This window comes from Triturus cristatus, chromosome 11 (genome assembly GCF_964204655.1).
Source record: "Triturus cristatus chromosome 11, aTriCri1.1, whole genome shotgun sequence".
NCBI classification, from domain to species: Eukaryota; Metazoa; Chordata; class Amphibia; order Caudata; family Salamandridae; genus Triturus; species Triturus cristatus.
Window position 1 is genome coordinate 936,690,310 of NC_140594.1, and position 21,958 is coordinate 936,712,267.

Genomic DNA, 21,958 nt, shown 5'->3' on the forward strand with positions numbered 1-21,958 from the left:
CATAAAAGCCTGGCTGCCTCCAATGCTACTAAAGCCTGCTTTATATCCTGGAGCTAGCAATGTTGCAGAGAAGTATGTGAGGTTAAAAACTAAAATTGAGATTTGATTTTCTAATGAGCTGTTGATTTTCACAATAAAAGACTCCATAGTATTGATCTGTTTACCCTTTCTAAAAATCAAGATTTTTTTGTATTGCTTATAGAAAATGTGCTAACAGTGGACTTTTCCATCTACAGATTATACTGAATGACCAGAGGTGGCAGTGTTTCACAACCGAGTTTCTCTGAATTGCCGAGACTGAAGAAAAAAACAAAAAAGGAAGTCTTCCGGCATACGGCATCATTGTACCAATATGCAAGGCACGTAAAACTCACAATAATTCCTTTATGCATTAAAAAGACGCTCACAGCATCAGCATGTCCTCACTACCTTACAGTGGGAGACTGTGCCTGAACATAATTTCTATCAAGATGAGAGTAATATGGATCACATTGTGTTGGTCATGATAGTTCATAAAAGTCTGGCTGCCTCCAACGCTACTAAAGCCTGCTTTATATCCTGGAACTAGCAATGTTGCAGAGAAGTATGTGAGGTTAAAAACTAAAATTGAGATTTGATTTTCTAATGAGCTGTTGATTTTCACAATAAAAGACTCCATAGTATTGATCTGTTTACGCTTTCTAAAAATCAAGATTTTTTTTGTATTGCTTATAGAAAATGTGCTAACAGTGGACTTTTCCATCTGCAAATTATACTGAATGACCAGAGGTGGCAGTGTTTCACAACCGAGTTTCTCTGAATTGCCGAGACTGAAGAAACAAAAAAAAGGAAGTCTTCCGGCATACGGCATCATTTTACCAATATGCAAGGCAAGTAAAACTCACAATAATTCCTTTATGCATTAAAAAGACGCTCACAGCATCAGCATGTCCTCACTACCTTATAGTGGGAGACTGTGCCTGAACATAATTTCTGTCAAGATGAGAGTAATATGGATCACATTGTGTTGGTCATGATAGTTCATAAAAGCCTGGCTGCCTCCAACGCTACTAAAGCCTGCTTTATATCCTGGAACTAGCAATGTTGCAGAGAAGTATGTGAGGTTAAAAACTAAAATTGAGATTTGAATTTCTAATGAGCTGTTGATTTTCACAATAAAAGACTCCATAGTATTGATCTGTTTACGCTTTCTAATCATCAAGATTTTTTTGTATTGCTTATAGAAAATGTGCTAACAGTGGACTTTTCCATCTACAGATTATACTGAATGACCAGAGGTGGCAGTGTTTCACAACCGAGTTTCTCTGAATTGCCGAGACTGAAGAAAAAAACAAAAAAGGAAGTCTTCCGGCATACGGCATCATTTTACCAATATGCAAGGCACGTAAAACTCACAATAATTCCTTTATGCATTAAAAAGACGCTCACAGCATCAGCATGTCCTCACTACCTTACAGTGGGAGACTGTGCCTGAACATAATTTCTATCAAGATGAGAGTAATATGGATCACATTGTGTTGGTCATGATAGTTCATAAAAGTCTGGCTGCCTCCAACGCTACTAAAGCCTGCTTTATATCCTGGAACTAGCAATGTTGCAGAGAAGTATGTGAGGTTAAAAACTAAAATTGAGATTTGATTTTCTAATGAGCTGTTGATTTTCACAATAAAAGACTCCATAGTATTGATCTGTTTACGCTTTCTAAAAATCAAGATTTTTTTTGTATTGCTTATAGAAAATGTGCTAACAGTGGACTTTTCCATCTGCAAATTATACTGAATGACCAGAGGTGGCAGTGTTTCACAACCGAGTTTCTCTGAATTGCCGAGACTGAAGAAACAAAAAAAAGGAAGTCTTCCGGCATACGGCATCATTTTACCAATATGCAAGGCAAGTAAAACTCACAATAATTCCTTTATGCATTAAAAAGACGCTCACAGCATCAGCATGTCCTCACTACCTTATAGTGGGAGACTGTGCCTGAACATAATTTCTGTCAAGATGAGAGTAATATGGATCACATTGTGTTGGTCATGATAGTTCATAAAAGCCTGGCTGCCTCCAACGCTACTAAAGCCTGCTTTATATCCTGGAACTAGCAATGTTGCAGAGAAGTATGTGAGGTTAAAAACTAAAATTGAGATTTGAATTTCTAATGAGCTGTTGATTTTCACAATAAAAGACTCCATAGTATTGATCTGTTTACGCTTTCTAATCATCAAGATTTTTTTTGTATTGCTTATAGAAAATGTGCTAACAGTGGACTTTTCCATCTGCAGATTATACTGAATGACCAGAGGTGGCAGTGTTTCACAACCTAGTTTCTCTGAATTGCCGAGACTGAAGAAAAAAAAAAGGAAGTCTTCCGGCATACGGGATCATTTTACCAATTTATAAGGCAAGTAAAACTCACAATAATTCCTTTATGCATTAAAAAGACGCTCACAGCATCAGCATGTCCTCACTACCTTACAGTGGGAGACTGTGCCTGAACATAATTTCTGTCAAGATGAAAGTAATATGGATCACATTGTGTTGGTCATGATAGTTCATAAAAGCCTGGCTGCCTCCAACGCTACTAAAGCCTGCTTTATATCCTGGAGCTAGCAATGTTGCAGAGAAGTATGTGAGGTTAAAAACTAAAATTGAGATTTGATTTTCTAATGAGCTGTTGATTTTCACAATAAAAGACTCCATAGTATTGATCTGTTTACGCTTTCTAAAAATCAAGATTTTTTTTGTATTGCTTATAGAAAATGTGCTAACAGTGGACTTTTCCATCTGCAGATTATACTGAATGACCAGAGGTGGCAGTGTTTCACAACCTAGTTTCTCTGAATTGCCGAGACTGAAGAAAAAAAAAAGGAAGTCTTCCGGCATACGGGATCATTTTACCAATTTATAAGGCAAGTAAAACTCACAATAATTCCTTTATGCATTAAAAAGACGCTCACAGCATCAGCATGTCCTCACTACCTTATAGTGGGAGACTGTGCCTGAACATAATTTCTGTCAAGATGAGAGTAATATGGATCACATTGTGTTGGTCATGATAGTTCATAAAAGCCTGGCTGCCTCCAACGCTACTAAAGCCTGCTTTATATCCTGGAACTAGCAATGTTGCAGAGAAGTATGTGAGGTTAAAAACTAAAATTGAGATTTGAATTTCTAATGAGCTGTTGATTTTGACAATAAAAGACTCCATAGTATTGATCTGTTTACGCTTTCTAATCATCAAGATTTTTTTTGTATTGCTTATAGAAAATGTGCTAACAGTGGACTTTTCCATCTGCAGATTATACTGAATGACCAGAGGTGGCAGTGTTTCACAACCTAGTTTCTCTGAATTGCCGAGACTGAAGAAAAAAAAAAGGAAGTCTTCCGGCATACGGGATCATTTTACCAATTTATAAGGCAAGTAAAACTCACAATAATTCCTTTATGCATTAAAAAGACGCTCACAGCATCAGCATGTCCTCACTACCTTACAGTGGGAGACTGTGCCTGAACATAATTTCTGTCAAGATGAAAGTAATATGGATCACATTGTGTTGGTCATGATAGCTCATAAAAGCCTGGCTGCCTCCAATGCTACTAAAGCCTGCTTTATATCCTGGAGCTAGCAATGTTGCAGAGAAGTATGTGAGGTTAAAAACTAAAATTGAGATTTGATTTTCTAATGAGCTGTTGATTTTCACAATAAAAGACTCCATAGTATTGATCTGTTTACGCTTTCTAAAAATCAAGATTTTTTTTGTATTGCTTATAGAAAATGTGCTAACAGTGGACTTTTCCATCTGCAGATTATACTGAATGACCAGAGGTGGCAGTGTTTCACAACCTAGTTTCTCTGAATTGCCGAGACTGAAGAAAAAAAAAAGGAAGTCTTCCGGCATACGGGATCATTTTACCAATTTATAAGGCAAGTAAAACTCACAATAATTCCTTTATGCATTAAAAAGACGCTCACAGCATCAGCATGTCCTCACTACCTTATAGTGGGAGACTGTGCCTGAACATAATTTCTGTCAAGATGAGAGTAATATGGATCACATTGTGTTGGTCATGATAGTTCATAAAAGCCTGGCTGCCTCCAACGCTACTAAAGCCTGCTTTATATCCTGGAACTAGCAATGTTGCAGAGAAGTATGTGAGGTTAAAAACTAAAATTGAGATTTGAATTTCTAATGAGCTGTTGATTTTCACAATAAAAGACTCCATAGTATTGATCTGTTTACGCTTTCTAATCATCAAGATTTTTTTTGTATTGCTTATAGAAAATGTGCTAACAGTGGACTTTTCCATCTGCAGATTATACTGAATGACCAGAGGTGGCAGTGTTTCACAACCTAGTTTCTCTGAATTGCCGAGACTGAAGAAAAAAAAAAGGAAGTCTTCCGGCATACGGGATCATTTTACCAATTTATAAGGCAAGTAAAACTCACAATAATTCCTTTATGCATTAAAAAGACGCTCACAGCATCAGCATGTCCTCACTACCTTACAGTGGGAGACTGAGCCTGAACATAATTTCTGTCAAGATGAAAGTAATATGGATCACATTGTGTTGGTCATGATAGCTCATAAAAGCCTGGCTGCCTCCAATGCTACTAAAGCCTGCTTTATATCCTGGAGCTAGCAATGTTGCAGAGAAGTATGTGAGGTTAAAAACTAAAATTGAGATTTGATTTTCTAATGAGCTGTTGATTTTCACAATAAAAGACTCCATAGTATTGATCTGTTTACGCTTTCTAAAAATCAAGATTTTTTTTGTATTGCTTATAGAAAATGTGCTAACAGTGGACTTTTCCATCTGCAGATTATACTGAATGACCAGAGGTGGCAGTGTTTCACAACCTAGTTTCTCTGAATTGCCGAGACTGAAGAAAAAAAAAAGGAAGTCTTCCGGCATACGGGATCATTTTACCAATTTATAAGGCAAGTAAAACTCACAATAATTCCTTTATGCATTAAAAAGACGCTCACAGCATCAGCATGTCCTCACTACCTTATAGTGGGAGACTGTGCCTGAACATAATTTCTGTCAAGATGAGAGTAATATGGATCACATTGTGTTGGTCATGATAGTTCATAAAAGCCTGGCTGCCTCCAACGCTACTAAAGCCTGCTTTATATCCTGGAACTAGCAATGTTGCAGAGAAGTATGTGAGGTTAAAAACTAAAATTGAGATTTGAATTTCTAATGAGCTGTTGATTTTCACAATAAAAGACTCCATAGTATTGATCTGTTTACGCTTTCTAAAAATCAAGATTTTTTTTGTATTGCTTATAGAAAATGTGCTAACAGTGGACTTTTCCATCTGCAAATTATACTGAATGACCAGAGGTGGCAGTGTTTCACAACCGAGTTTCTCTGAATTGACGAGACTGAAGAAAAAAAAAAAGGAAGTCTTCCGGCATACGGCATCATTTTACCAATATGCAAGGCAAGTAAAACTCACAATAATTCCTTTATGCATTAAAAAGACGCTCACAGCATCAGCATGTCCTCACTACCTTACAGTGGGAGACTGTGCCTGAACATAATTTCTGTCAAGATGAGAGTAATATGGATCACATTGTGTTGGTCATGATAGTTCATAAAAGTCTGGCTGCCTCCAACGCTACTAAAGCCTGCTTTATATCCTGGAACTAGCAATGTTGCAGAGAAGTATGTGAGGTTAAAAACTAAAATTGAGATTTGAATTTCTAATGAGCTGTTGATTTTCACAATAAAAGACTCCATAGTATTGATCTGTTTACGCTTTCTAATCATCAAGATTTTTTTTGTATTGCTTATAGAAAATGTGCTAACAGTGGACTTTTCCATCTGCAGATTATACTGAATGACCAGAGGTGGCAGTGTTTCACAACCTAGTTTCTCTGAATTGCCGAGACTGAAGAAAAAAAAAAGGAAGTCTTCCGGCATACGGGATCATTTTACCAATTTATAAGGCAAGTAAAACTCACAATAATTCCTTTATGCATTAAAAAGACGCTCACAGCATCAGCATGTCCTCACTACCTTACAGTGGGAGACTGTGCCTGAACATAATTTCTGTCAAGATGAAAGTAATATGGATCACATTGTGTTGGTCATGATAGCTCATAAAAGCCTGGCTGCCTCCAATGCTACTAAAGCCTGCTTTATATCCTGGAGCTAGCAATGTTGCAGAGAAGTATGTGAGGTTAAAAACTAAAATTGAGATTTGATTTTCTAATGAGCTGTTGATTTTCACAATAAAAGACTCCATAGTATTGATCTGTTTACGCTTTCTAATCATCAAGATTTTTTTTGTATTGCTTATAGAAAATGTGCTAACAGTGGACTTTTCCATCTGCAGATTATACTGAATGACCAGAGGTGGCAGTGTTTCACAACCTAGTTTCTCTGAATTGCCGAGACTGAAGAAAAAAAAAAGGAAGTCTTCCGGCATACGGGATCATTTTACCAATTTATAAGGCAAGTAAAACTCACAATAATTCCTTTATGCATTAAAAAGACGCTCACAGCATCAGCATGTCCTCACTACCTTACAGTGGGAGACTGTGCCTGAACATAATTTCTGTCAAGATGAAAGTAATATGGATCACATTGTGTTGGTCATGATAGCTCATAAAAGCCTGGCTGCCTCCAATGCTACTAAAGCCTGCTTTATATCCTGGAGCTAGCAATGTTGCAGAGAAGTATGTGAGGTTAAAAACTAAAATTGAGATTTGATTTTCTAATGAGCTGTTGATTTTCACAATAAAAGACTCCATAGTATTGATCTGTTTACGCTTTCTAAAAATCAAGATTTTTTTTGTATTGCTTATAGAAAATGTGCTAACAGTGGACTTTTCCATCTGCAGATTATACTGAATGACCAGAGGTGGCAGTGTTTCACAACCTAGTTTCTCTGAATTGCCGAGACTGAAGAAAAAAAAAAGGAAGTCTTCCGGCATACGGGATCATTTTACCAATTTATAAGGCAAGTAAAACTCACAATAATTCCTTTATGCATTAAAAAGACGCTCACAGCATCAGCATGTCCTCACTACCTTATAGTGGGAGACTGTGCCTGAACATAATTTCTGTCAAGATGAGAGTAATATGGATCACATTGTGTTGGTCATGATAGTTCATAAAAGCCTGGCTGCCTCCAACGCTACTAAAGCCTGCTTTATATCCTGGAACTAGCAATGTTGCAGAGAAGTATGTGAGGTTAAAAACTAAAATTGAGATTTGAATTTCTAATGAGCTGTTGATTTTCACAATAAAAGACTCCATAGTATTGATCTGTTTACGCTTTCTAATCATCAAGATTTTTTTTGTATTGCTTATAGAAAATGTGCTAACAGTGGACTTTTCCATCTGCAGATTATACTGAATGACCAGAGGTGGCAGTGTTTCACAACCTAGTTTCTCTGAATTGCCGAGACTGAAGAAAAAAAAAAGGAAGTCTTCCGGCATACGGGATCATTTTACCAATTTATAAGGCAAGTAAAACTCACAATAATTCCTTTATGCATTAAAAAGACGCTCACAGCATCAGCATGTCCTCACTACCTTACAGTGGGAGACTGAGCCTGAACATAATTTCTGTCAAGATGAAAGTAATATGGATCACATTGTGTTGGTCATGATAGCTCATAAAAGCCTGGCTGCCTCCAATGCTACTAAAGCCTGCTTTATATCCTGGAGCTAGCAATGTTGCAGAGAAGTATGTGAGGTTAAAAACTAAAATTGAGATTTGATTTTCTAATGAGCTGTTGATTTTCACAATAAAAGACTCCATAGTATTGATCTGTTTACGCTTTCTAAAAATCAAGATTTTTTTTGTATTGCTTATAGAAAATGTGCTAACAGTGGACTTTTCCATCTGCAGATTATACTGAATGACCAGAGGTGGCAGTGTTTCACAACCTAGTTTCTCTGAATTGCCGAGACTGAAGAAAAAAAAAAGGAAGTCTTCCGGCATACGGGATCATTTTACCAATTTATAAGGCAAGTAAAACTCACAATAATTCCTTTATGCATTAAAAAGACGCTCACAGCATCAGCATGTCCTCACTACCTTATAGTGGGAGACTGTGCCTGAACATAATTTCTGTCAAGATGAGAGTAATATGGATCACATTGTGTTGGTCATGATAGTTCATAAAAGCCTGGCTGCCTCCAACGCTACTAAAGCCTGCTTTATATCCTGGAACTAGCAATGTTGCAGAGAAGTATGTGAGGTTAAAAACTAAAATTGAGATTTGAATTTCTAATGAGCTGTTGATTTTCACAATAAAAGACTCCATAGTATTGATCTGTTTACGCTTTCTAATCATCAAGATTTTTTTTGTATTGCTTATAGAAAATGTGCTAACAGTGGACTTTTCCATCTGCAGATTATACTGAATGACCAGAGGTGGCAGTGTTTCACAACCTAGTTTCTCTGAATTGCCGAGACTGAAGAAAAAAAAAAGGAAGTCTTCCGGCATACGGGATCATTTTACCAATTTATAAGGCAAGTAAAACTCACAATAATTCCTTTATGCATTAAAAAGACGCTCACAGCATCAGCATGTCCTCACTACCTTACAGTGGGAGACTGAGCCTGAACATAATTTCTGTCAAGATGAAAGTAATATGGATCACATTGTGTTGGTCATGATAGCTCATAAAAGCCTGGCTGCCTCCAATGCTACTAAAGCCTGCTTTATATCCTGGAGCTAGCAATGTTGCAGAGAAGTATGTGAGGTTAAAAACTAAAATTGAGATTTGATTTTCTAATGAGCTGTTGATTTTCACAATAAAAGACTCCATAGTATTGATCTGTTTACGCTTTCTAAAAATCAAGATTTTTTTTGTATTGCTTATAGAAAATGTGCTAACAGTGGACTTTTCCATCTGCAGATTATACTGAATGACCAGAGGTGGCAGTGTTTCACAACCTAGTTTCTCTGAATTGCCGAGACTGAAGAAAAAAAAAAGGAAGTCTTCCGGCATACGGGATCATTTTACCAATTTATAAGGCAAGTAAAACTCACAATAATTCCTTTATGCATTAAAAAGACGCTCACAGCATCAGCATGTCCTCACTACCTTATAGTGGGAGACTGTGCCTGAACATAATTTCTGTCAAGATGAGAGTAATATGGATCACATTGTGTTGGTCATGATAGTTCATAAAAGCCTGGCTGCCTCCAACGCTACTAAAGCCTGCTTTATATCCTGGAACTAGCAATGTTGCAGAGAAGTATGTGAGGTTAAAAACTAAAATTGAGATTTGAATTTCTAATGAGCTGTTGATTTTCACAATAAAAGACTCCATAGTATTGATCTGTTTACGCTTTCTAAAAATCAAGATTTTTTTTGTATTGCTTATAGAAAATGTGCTAACAGTGGACTTTTCCATCTGCAAATTATACTGAATGACCAGAGGTGGCAGTGTTTCACAACCGAGTTTCTCTGAATTGACGAGACTGAAGAAAAAAAAAAAGGAAGTCTTCCGGCATACGGCATCATTTTACCAATATGCAAGGCAAGTAAAACTCACAATAATTCCTTTATGCATTAAAAAGACGCTCACAGCATCAGCATGTCCTCACTACCTTACAGTGGGAGACTGTGCCTGAACATAATTTCTGTCAAGATGAGAGTAATATGGATCACATTGTGTTGGTCATGATAGTTCATAAAAGTCTGGCTGCCTCCAACGCTACTAAAGCCTGCTTTATATCCTGGAACTAGCAATGTTGCAGAGAAGTATGTGAGGTTAAAAACTAAAATTGAGATTTGAATTTCTAATGAGCTGTTGATTTTCACAATAAAAGACTCCATAGTATTGATCTGTTTACGCTTTCTAATCATCAAGATTTTTTTTGTATTGCTTATAGAAAATGTGCTAACAGTGGACTTTTCCATCTGCAGATTATACTGAATGACCAGAGGTGGCAGTGTTTCACAACCTAGTTTCTCTGAATTGCCGAGACTGAAGAAAAAAAAAAGGAAGTCTTCCGGCATACGGGATCATTTTACCAATTTATAAGGCAAGTAAAACTCACAATAATTCCTTTATGCATTAAAAAGACGCTCACAGCATCAGCATGTCCTCACTACCTTACAGTGGGAGACTGTGCCTGAACATAATTTCTGTCAAGATGAAAGTAATATGGATCACATTGTGTTGGTCATGATAGCTCATAAAAGCCTGGCTGCCTCCAATGCTACTAAAGCCTGCTTTATATCCTGGAGCTAGCAATGTTGCAGAGAAGTATGTGAGGTTAAAAACTAAAATTGAGATTTGATTTTCTAATGAGCTGTTGATTTTCACAATAAAAGACTCCATAGTATTGATCTGTTTACGCTTTCTAAAAATCAAGATTTTTTTTGTATTGCTTATAGAAAATGTGCTAACAGTGGACTTTTCCATCTGCAGATTATACTGAATGACCAGAGGTGGCAGTGTTTCACAACCTAGTTTCTCTGAATTGCCGAGACTGAAGAAAAAAAAAAGGAAGTCTTCCGGCATACGGGATCATTTTACCAATTTATAAGGCAAGTAAAACTCACAATAATTCCTTTATGCATTAAAAAGACGCTCACAGCATCAGCATGTCCTCACTACCTTATAGTGGGAGACTGTGCCTGAACATAATTTCTGTCAAGATGAAAGTAATATGGATCACATTGTGTTGGTCATGATAGCTCATAAAAGCCTGGCTGCCTCCAATGCTACTAAAGCCTGCTTTATATCCTGGAGCTAGCAATGTTGCAGAGAAGTATGTGAGGTTAAAAACTAAAATTGAGATTTGATTTTCTAATGAGCTGTTGATTTTCACAATAAAAGACTCCATAGTATTGATCTGTTTACGCTTTCTAAAAATCAAGATTTTTTTTGTATTGCTTATAGAAAATGTGCTAACAGTGGACTTTTCCATCTGCAAATTATACTGAATGACCAGAGGTGGCAGTGTTTCACAACCGAGTTTCTCTGAATTGACGAGACTGAAGAAAAAAAAAAGGAAGTCTTCCGGCATACGGCATCATTTTACCAATATGCAAGGCAAGTAAAACTCACAATAATTCCTTTATGCATTAAAAAGACGCTCACAGCATCAGCATGTCCTCACTACCTTACAGTGGGAGACTGTGCCTGAACATAATTTCTGTCAAGATGAGAGTAATATGGATCACATTGTGTTGGTCATGATAGTTCATAAAAGTCTGGCTGCCTCCAACGCTACTAAAGCCTGCTTTATATCCTGGAACTAGCAATGTTGCAGAGAAGTATGTGAGGTTAAAAACTAAAATTGAGATTTGAATTTCTAATGAGCTGTTGATTTTCACAATAAAAGACTCCATAGTATTGATCTGTTTACGCTTTCTAAAAATCAAGATTTTTTTTGTATTGCTTATAGAAAATGTGCTAACAGTGGACTTTTCCATCTGCAGATTATACTGAATGACCAGAGGTGGCAGTGTTTCACAACCTAGTTTCTCTGAATTGCCGAGACTGAAGAAAAAAAAAAGGAAGTCTTCCGGCATACGGGATCATTTTACCAATTTATAAGGCAAGTAAAACTCACAATAATTCCTTTATGCATTAAAAAGACGCTCACAGCATCAGCATGTCCTCACTACCTTATAGTGGGAGACTGTGCCTGAACATAATTTCTGTCAAGATGAGAGTAATATGGATCACATTGTGTTGGTCATGATAGTTCATAAAAGCCTGGCTGCCTCCAACGCTACTAAAGCCTGCTTTATATCCTGGAACTAGCAATGTTGCAGAGAAGTATGTGAGGTTAAAAACTAAAATTGAGATTTGAATTTCTAATGAGCTGTTGATTTTCACAATAAAAGACTCCATAGTATTGATCTGTTTACGCTTTCTAATCATCAAGATTTTTTTTGTATTGCTTATAGAAAATGTGCTAACAGTGGACTTTTCCATCTGCAGATTATACTGAATGACCAGAGGTGGCAGTGTTTCACAACCTAGTTTCTCTGAATTGCCGAGACTGAAGAAAAAAAAAAGGAAGTCTTCCGGCATACGGGATCATTTTACCAATTTATAAGGCAAGTAAAACTCACAATAATTCCTTTATGCATTAAAAAGACGCTCACAGCATCAGCATGTCCTCACTACCTTATAGTGGGAGACTGTGCCTGAACATAATTTCTGTCAAGATGAGAGTAATATGGATCACATTGTGTTGGTCATGATAGTTCATAAAAGCCTGGCTGCCTCCAACGCTACTAAAGCCTGCTTTATATCCTGGAACTAGCAATGTTGCAGAGAAGTATGTGAGGTTAAAAACTAAAATTGAGATTTGAATTTCTAATGAGCTGTTGATTTTCACAATAAAAGACTCCATAGTATTGATCTGTTTACGCTTTCTAAAAATCAAGATTTTTTTTGTATTGCTTATAGAAAATGTGCTAACAGTGGACTTTTCCATCTGCAAATTATACTGAATGACCAGAGGTGGCAGTGTTTCACAACCGAGTTTCTCTGAATTGACGAGACTGAAGAAAAAAAAAAAGGAAGTCTTCCGGCATACGGCATCATTTTACCAATATGCAAGGCAAGTAAAACTCACAATAATTCCTTTATGCATTAAAAAGACGCTCACAGCATCAGCATGTCCTCACTACCTTACAGTGGGAGACTGTGCCTGAACATAATTTCTGTCAAGATGAGAGTAATATGGATCACATTGTGTTGGTCATGATAGTTCATAAAAGTCTGGCTGCCTCCAACGCTACTAAAGCCTGCTTTATATCCTGGAACTAGCAATGTTGCAGAGAAGTATGTGAGGTTAAAAACTAAAATTGAGATTTGAATTTCTAATGAGCTGTTGATTTTCACAATAAAAGACTCCATAGTATTGATCTGTTTACGCTTTCTAAAAATCAAGATTTTTTTTGTATTGCTTATAGAAAATGTGCTAACAGTGGACTTTTCCATCTGCAGATTATACTGAATGACCAGAGGTGGCAGTGTTTCACAACCTAGTTTCTCTGAATTGCCGAGACTGAAGAAAAAAAAAAGGAAGTCTTCCGGCATACGGGATCATTTTACCAATTTATAAGGCAAGTAAAACTCACAATAATTCCTTTATGCATTAAAAAGACGCTCACAGCATCAGCATGTCCTCACTACCTTATAGTGGGAGACTGTGCCTGAACATAATTTCTGTCAAGATGAGAGTAATATGGATCACATTGTGTTGGTCATGATAGTTCATAAAAGCCTGGCTGCCTCCAACGCTACTAAAGCCTGCTTTATATCCTGGAACTAGCAATGTTGCAGAGAAGTATGTGAGGTTAAAAACTAAAATTGAGATTTGAATTTCTAATGAGCTGTTGATTTTCACAATAAAAGACTCCATAGTATTGATCTGTTTACGCTTTCTAATCATCAAGATTTTTTTTGTATTGCTTATAGAAAATGTGCTAACAGTGGACTTTTCCATCTGCAGATTATACTGAATGACCAGAGGTGGCAGTGTTTCACAACCTAGTTTCTCTGAATTGCCGAGACTGAAGAAAAAAAAAAGGAAGTCTTCCGGCATACGGGATCATTTTACCAATTTATAAGGCAAGTAAAACTCACAATAATTCCTTTATGCATTAAAAAGACGCTCACAGCATCAGCATGTCCTCACTACCTTACAGTGGGAGACTGTGCCTGAACATAATTTCTGTCAAGATGAAAGTAATATGGATCACATTGTGTTGGTCATGATAGCTCATAAAAGCCTGGCTGCCTCCAATGCTACTAAAGCCTGCTTTATATCCTGGAGCTAGCAATGTTGCAGAGAAGTATGTGAGCTTAAAAACTAAAATTGAGATTTGATTTTCTAATGAGCTGTTGATTTTCACAATAAAAGACTCCATAGTATTGATCTGTTTACGCTTTCTAAAAATCAAGATTTTTTTTGTATTGCTTATAGAAAATGTGCTAACAGTGGACTTTTCCATCTGCAAATTATACTGAATGACCAGAGGTGGCAGTGTTTCACAACCGAGTTTCTCTGAATTGACGAGACTGAAGAAAAAAAAAAAGGAAGTCTTCCGGCATACGGCATCATTTTACCAATATGCAAGGCAAGTAAAACTCACAATAATTCCTTTATGCATTAAAAAGACGCTCACAGCATCAGCATGTCCTCACTACCTTACAGTGGGAGACTGTGCCTGAACATAATTTCTGTCAAGATGAGAGTAATATGGATCACATTGTGTTGGTCATGATAGTTCATAAAAGTCTGGCTGCCTCCAACGCTACTAAAGCCTGCTTTATATCCTGGAACTAGCAATGTTGCAGAGAAGTATGTGAGGTTAAAAACTAAAATTGAGATTTGAATTTCTAATGAGCTGTTGATTTTCACAATAAAAGACTCCATAGTATTGATCTGTTTACGCTTTCTAAAAATCAAGATTTTTTTTGTATTGCTTATAGAAAATGTGCTAACAGTGGACTTTTCCATCTACAGATTATACTGAATGACCAGAGGTGGCAGTGTTTCACAACCGAGTTTCTCTGAATTGCCGAGACTGAAGAACAAAAAAAAAAAGGAAGTCTTCCGGCATACGGCATCATTTTACCAATTTATAAGGCAAGTAAAACTCACAATAATTCCTTTATGCATTAAAAAGACGCTCACAGCATCAGCATGTCCTCACTACCTTATAGTGGGAGACTGTGCCTGAACATAATTTCTGTCAAGATGCGAGTAATATGGATCACATTGTGTTGGTCATGATAGTTCATAAAAGCCTGGCTGCCTCCAACGCTACTAAAGCCTGCTTTATATCCTGGAACTAGCAATGTTGCAGAGAAGTATGTGAGGTTAAAAACTAAAATTGAGATTTGATTTTCTAATGAGCTGTTGATTTTCACAATAAAAGACTCCATAGTATTGATCTGTTTACGCTTTCTAAAAATCAAGATTTTTTTTGTATTGCTTATAGAAAATGTGCTAACAGTGGACTTTTCCATCTGCAGATTATACTGAATGACCAGAGGTGGCAGTGTTTCACAACCTAGTTTCTCTGAATTGCCGAGACTGAAGAAAAAAAAAAGGAAGTCTTCCGGCATACGGGATCATTTTACCAATTTATAAGGCAAGTAAAACTCACAATAATTCCTTTATGCATTAAAAAGACGCTCACAGCATCAGCATGTCCTCACTACCTTATAGTGGGAGACTGTGCCTGAACATAATTTCTGTCAAGATGAGAGTAATATGGATCACATTGTGTTGGTCATGATAGTTCATAAAAGCCTGGCTGCCTCCAACGCTACTAAAGCCTGCTTTATATCCTGGAACTAGCAATGTTGCAGAGAAGTATGTGAGGTTAAAAACTAAAATTGAGATTTGAATTTCTAATGAGCTGTTGATTTTCACAATAAAAGACTCCATAGTATTGATCTGTTTACGCTTTCTAATCATCAAGATTTTTTTTGTATTGCTTATAGAAAATGTGCTAACAGTGGACTTTTCCATCTGCAGATTATACTGAATGACCAGAGGTGGCAGTGTTTCACAACCTAGTTTCTCTGAATTGCCGAGACTGAAGAAAAAAAAAAGGAAGTCTTCCGGCATACGGGATCATTTTACCAATTTATAAGGCAAGTAAAACTCACAATAATTCCTTTATGCATTAAAAAGACGCTCACAGCATCAGCATGTCCTCACTACCTTACAGTGGGAGACTGAGCCTGAACATAATTTCTGTCAAGATGAAAGTAATATGGATCACATTGTGTTGGTCATGATAGCTCATAAAAGCCTGGCTGCCTCCAATGCTACTAAAGCCTGCTTTATATCCTGGAGCTAGCAATGTTGCAGAGAAGTATGTGAGGTTAAAAACTAAAATTGAGATTTGATTTTCTAATGAGCTGTTGATTTTCACAATAAAAGACTCCATAGTATTGATCTGTTTACGCTTTCTAAAAATCAAGATTTTTTTTGTATTGCTTATAGAAAATGTGCTAACAGTGGACTTTTCCATCTGCAGATTATACTGAATGACCAGAGGTGGCAGTGTTTCACAACCTAGTTTCTCTGAATTGCCGAGACTGAAGAAAAAAAAAAGGAAGTCTTCCGGCATACGGGATCATTTTACCAATTTATAAGGCAAGTAAAACTCACAATAATTCCTTTATGCATTAAAAAGACGCTCACAGCATCAGCATGTCCTCACTACCTTATAGTGGGAGACTGTGCCTGAACATAATTTCTGTCAAGATGAGAGTAATATGGATCACATTGTGTTGGTCATGATAGTTCATAAAAGCCTGGCTGCCTCCAACGCTACTAAAGCCTGCTTTATATCCTGGAACTAGCAATGTTGCAGAGAAGTATGTGAGGTTAAAAACTAAAATTGAGATTTGATTTTCTAATGAGCTGTTGATTTTCACAATAAAAGACTCCATAGTATTGATCTGTTTACGCTTTCTAAAAATCAAGATTTTTTTTGTATTGCTTATAGAAAATGTGCTAACAGTGGACTTTTCCATCTGCAGATTATACTGAATGACCAGAGGTGGCAGTGTTTCACAACCTAGTTTCTCTGAATTGCCGAGACTGAAGAAAAAAAAAAGGAAGTCTTCCGGCATACGGGATCATTTTACCAATTTATAAGGCAAGTAAAACTCACAATAATTCCTTTATGCATTAAAAAGACGCTCACAGCATCAGCATGTCCTCACTACCTTATAGTGGGAGACTGTGCCTGAACATAATTTCTGTCAAGATGAGAGTAATATGGATCACATTGTGTTGGTCATGATAGTTCATAAAAGCCTGGCTGCCTCCAACGCTACTAAAGCCTGCTTTATATCCTGGAACTAGCAATGTTGCAGAGAAGTATGTGAGGTTAAAAACTAAAATTGAGATTTGAATTTCTAATGAGCTGTTGATTTTCACAATAAAAGACTCCATAGTATTGATCTGTTTACGCTTTCTAATCATCAAGATTTTTTTTGTATTGCTTATAGAAAATGTGCTAACAGTGGACTTTTCCATCTGCAGATTATACTGAATGACCAGAGGTGGCAGTGTTTCACAACCTAGTTTCTCTGAATTGCCGAGACTGAAGAAAAAAAAAAGGAAGTCTTCCGGCATACGGGATCATTTTACCAATTTATAAGGCAAGTAAAACTCACAATAATTCCTTTATGCATTAAAAAGACGCTCACAGCATCAGCATGTCCTCACTACCTTACAGTGGGAGACTGAGCCTGAACATAATTTCTGTCAAGATGAAAGTAATATGGATCACATTGTGTTGGTCATGATAGCTCATAAAAGCCTGGCTGCCTCCAATGCTACTAAAGCCTGCTTTATATCCTGGAGCTAGCAATGTTGCAGAGAAGTATGTGAGGTTAAAAACTAAAATTGAGATTTGATTTTCTAATGAGCTGTTGATTTTCACAATAAAAGACTCCATAGTATTGATCTGTTTACGCTTTCTAAAAATCAAGATTTTTTTTGTATTGCTTATAGAAAATGTGCTAACAGTGGACTTTTCCATCTGCAGATTATACTGAATGACCAGAGGTGGCAGTGTTTCACAACCTAGTTTCTCTGAATTGCCGAGACTGAAGAAAAAAAAAAGGAAGTCTTCCGGCATACGGGATCATTTTACCAATTTATAAGGCAAGTAAAACTCACAATAATTCCTTTATGCATTAAAAAGACGCTCACAGCATCAGCATGTCCTCACTACCTTATAGTGGGAGACTGTGCCTGAACATAATTTCTGTCAAGATGAGAGTAATATGGATCACATTGTGTTGGTCATGATAGTTCATAAAAGCCTGGCTGCCTCCAACGCTACTAAAGCCTGCTTTATATCCTGGAACTAGCAATGTTGCAGAGAAGTATGTGAGGTTAAAAACTAAAATTGAGATTTGAATTTCTAATGAGCTGTTGATTTTCACAATAAAAGACTCCATAGTATTGATCTGTTTACGCTTTCTAAAAATCAAGATTTTTTTTGTATTGCTTATAGAAAATGTGCTAACAGTGGACTTTTCCATCTGCAAATTATACTGAATGACCAGAGGTGGCAGTGTTTCACAACCGAGTTTCTCTGAATTGACGAGACTGAAGAAAAAAAAAAAGGAAGTCTTCCGGCATACGGCATCATTTTACCAATATGCAAGGCAAGTAAAACTCACAATAATTCCTTTATGCATTAAAAAGACGCTCACAGCATCAGCATGTCCTCACTACCTTACAGTGGGAGACTGTGCCTGAACATAATTTCTGTCAAGATGAGAGTAATATGGATCACATTGTGTTGGTCATGATAGTTCATAAAAGTCTGGCTGCCTCCAACGCTACTAAAGCCTGCTTTATATCCTGGAACTAGCAATGTTGCAGAGAAGTATGTGAGGTTAAAAACTAAAATTGAGATTTGAATTTCTAATGAGCTGTTGATTTTCACAATAAAAGACTCCATAGTATTGATCTGTTTACGCTTTCTAATCATCAAGATTTTTTTTGTATTGCTTATAGAAAATGTGCTAACAGTGGACTTTTCCATCTGCAGATTATACTGAATGACCAGAGGTGGCAGTGTTTCACAACCTAGTTTCTCTGAATTGCCGAGACTGAAGAAAAAAAAAAGGAAGTCTTCCGGCATACGGGATCATTTTACCAATTTATAAGGCAAGTAAAACTCACAATAATTCCTTTATGCATTAAAAAGACGCTCACAGCATCAGCATGTCCTCACTACCTTACAGTGGGAGACTGTGCCTGAACATAATTTCTGTCAAGATGAAAGTAATATGGATCACATTGTGTTGGTCATGATAGCTCATAAAAGCCTGGCTGCCTCCAATGCTACTAAAGCCTGCTTTATATCCTGGAGCTAGCAATGTTGCAGAGAAGTATGTGAGGTTAAAAACTAAAATTGAGATTTGATTTTCTAATGAGCTGTTGATTTTCACAATAAAAGACTCCATAGTATTGATCTGTTTACGCTTTCTAAAAATCAAGATTTTTTTTGTATTGCTTATAGAAAATGTGCTAACAGTGGACTTTTCCATCTGCAGATTATACTGAATGACCAGAGGTGGCAGTGTTTCACAACCTAGTTTCTCTGAATTGCCGAGACTGAAGAAAAAAAAAAGGAAGTCTTCCGGCATACGGGATCATTTTACCAATTTATAAGGCAAGTAAAACTCACAATAATTCCTTTATGCATTAAAAAGACGCTCACAGCATCAGCATGTCCTCACTACCTTATAGTGGGAGACTGTGCCTGAACATAATTTCTGTCAAGATGAAAGTAATATGGATCACATTGTGTTGGTCATGATAGCTCATAAAAGCCTGGCTGCCTCCAATGCTACTAAAGCCTGCTTTATATCCTGGAGCTAGCAATGTTGCAGAGAAGTATGTGAGGTTAAAAACTAAAATTGAGATTTGATTTTCTAATGAGCTGTTGATTTTCACAATAAAAGACTCCATAGTATTGATCTGTTTACGCTTTCTAAAAATCAAGATTTTTTTTGTATTGCTTATAGAAAATGTGCTAACAGTGGACTTTTCCATCTGCAAATTATACTGAATGACCAGAGGTGGCAGTGTTTCACAACCGAGTTTCTCTGAATTGACGAGACTGAAGAAAAAAAAAAAGGAAGTCTTCCGGCATACGGCATCATTTTACCAATATGCAAGGCAAGTAAAACTCACAATAATTCCTTTATGCATTAAAAAGACGCTCACAGCATCAGCATGTCCTCACTACCTTACAGTGGGAGACTGTGCCTGAACATAATTTCTGTCAAGATGAGAGTAATATGGATCACATTGTGTTGGTCATGATAGTTCATAAAAGTCTGGCTGCCTCCAACGCTACTAAAGCCTGCTTTATATCCTGGAACTAGCAATGTTGCAGAGAAGTATGTGAGGTTAAAAACTAAAATTGAGATTTGAATTTCTAATGAGCTGTTGATTTTCACAATAAAAGACTCCATAGTATTGATCTGTTTACGCTTTCTAAAAATCAAGATTTTTTTTGTATTGCTTATAGAAAATGTGCTAACAGTGGACTTTTCCATCTGCAGATTATACTGAATGACCAGAGGTGGCAGTGTTTCACAACCTAGTTTCTCTGAATTGCCGAGACTGAAGAAAAAAAAAAGGAAGTCTTCCGGCATACGGGATCATTTTACCAATTTATAAGGCAAGTAAAACTCACAATAATTCCTTTATGCATTAAAAAGACGCTCACAGCATCAGCATGTCCTCACTACCTTATAGTGGGAGACTGTGCCTGAACATAATTTCTGTCAAGATGAGAGTAATATGGATCACATTGTGTTGGTCATGATAGTTCATAAAAGCCTGGCTGCCTCCAACGCTACTAAAGCCTGCTTTATATCCTGGAACTAGCAATGTTGCAGAGAAGTATGTGAGGTTAAAAACTAAAATTGAGATTTGAATTTCTAATGAGCTGTTGATTTTCACAATAAAAGACTCCATAGTATTGATCTGTTTACGCTTTCTAATCATCAAGATTTTTTTTGTATTGCTTATAGAAAATGTGCTAACAGTGGACTTTTCCATCTGCAGATTATACTGAATGACCAGAGGTGGCAGTGTTTCACAACCTAGTTTCTCTGAATTGCCGAGACTGAAGAAAAAAAAAAGGAAGTCTTCCGGCATACGGGATCATTTTACCAATTTATAAGGCAAGTAAAACTCACAATAATTCCTTTATGCATTAAAAAGACGCTCACAGCATCAGCATGTCCTCACTACCTTATAGTGGGAGACTGTGCCTGAACATAATTTCTGTCAAGATGAGAGTAATATGGATCACATTGTGTTGGTCATGATAGTTCATAAAAGCCTGGCTGCCTCCAACGCTACTAAAGCCTGCTTTATATCCTGGAACTAGCAATGTTGCAGAGAAGTATGTGAGGTTAAAAACTAAAATTGAGATTTGAATTTCTAATGAGCTGTTGATTTTCACAATAAAAGACTCCATAGTATTGATCTGTTTACGCTTTCTAAAAATCAAGATTTTTTTTGTATTGCTTATAGAAAATGTGCTAACAGTGGACTTTTCCATCTGCAAATTATACTGAATGACCAGAGGTGGCAGTGTTTCACAACCGAGTTTCTCTGAATTGACGAGACTGAAGAAAAAAAAAAAGGAAGTCTTCCGGCATACGGCATCATTTTACCAATATGCAAGGCAAGTAAAACTCACAATAATTCCTTTATGCATTAAAAAGACGCTCACAGCATCAGCATGTCCTCACTACCTTACAGTGGGAGACTGTGCCTGAACATAATTTCTGTCAAGATGAGAGTAATATGGATCACATTGTGTTGGTCATGATAGTTCATAAAAGTCTGGCTGCCTCCAACGCTACTAAAGCCTGCTTTATATCCTGGAACTAGCAATGTTGCAGAGAAGTATGTGAGGTTAAAAACTAAAATTGAGATTTGAATTTCTAATGAGCTGTTGATTTTCACAATAAAAGACTCCATAGTATTGATCTGTTTACGCTTTCTAAAAATCAAGATTTTTTTTGTATTGCTTATAGAAAATGTGCTAACAGTGGACTTTTCCATCTGCAGATTATACTGAATGACCAGAGGTGGCAGTGTTTCACAACCTAGTTTCTCTGAATTGCCGAGACTGAAGAAAAAAAAAAGGAAGTCTTCCGGCATACGGGATCATTTTACCAATTTATAAGGCAAGTAAAACTCACAATAATTCCTTTATGCATTAAAAAGACGCTCACAGCATCAGCATGTCCTCACTACCTTATAGTGGGAGACTGTGCCTGAACATAATTTCTGTCAAGATGAGAGTAATATGGATCACATTGTGTTGGTCATGATAGTTCATAAAAGCCTGGCTGCCTCCAACGCTACTAAAGCCTGCTTTATATCCTGGAACTAGCAATGTTGCAGAGAAGTATGTGAGGTTAAAAACTAA

General features: G+C 36.8%; 2 long non-coding RNA genes across 2 annotated transcripts; both read left to right on the forward strand.

The window, feature by feature from the left end:
* Window positions 1-247: 247 nt before the first annotated feature.
* Window positions 248-11,036, forward strand: LOC146785672 (uncharacterized). Its single transcript, XR_014970747.1, has 21 exons — window positions 248-359; window positions 715-869; window positions 1,258-1,380; window positions 1,736-1,890; window positions 2,280-2,398; window positions 2,788-2,906; window positions 3,296-3,414; window positions 3,804-3,922; window positions 4,312-4,430; window positions 4,820-4,938; window positions 5,837-5,955; window positions 6,345-6,463; window positions 6,853-6,971; window positions 7,361-7,479; window positions 7,869-7,987; window positions 8,377-8,495; window positions 8,885-9,003; window positions 9,359-9,512; window positions 9,902-10,020; window positions 10,410-10,528; window positions 10,884-11,036. It is a non-coding gene; the product is annotated as an uncharacterized LOC146785672 (long non-coding RNA).
* Window positions 11,037-11,425: 389 nt separating this feature from the next.
* LOC146785673 (uncharacterized) lies at window positions 11,426-21,205 on the forward strand. Its single transcript, XR_014970752.1, has 19 exons — window positions 11,426-11,544; window positions 11,934-12,052; window positions 12,408-12,561; window positions 12,951-13,069; window positions 13,459-13,577; window positions 13,933-14,086; window positions 14,476-14,598; window positions 14,988-15,106; window positions 15,496-15,614; window positions 16,004-16,122; window positions 16,512-16,630; window positions 17,020-17,138; window positions 17,528-17,646; window positions 18,002-18,155; window positions 18,545-18,663; window positions 19,053-19,171; window positions 20,070-20,188; window positions 20,578-20,696; window positions 21,052-21,205. It is a non-coding gene; the product is annotated as an uncharacterized LOC146785673 (long non-coding RNA).
* The last annotated feature ends 753 nt before the right edge of the window (window positions 21,206-21,958 follow it).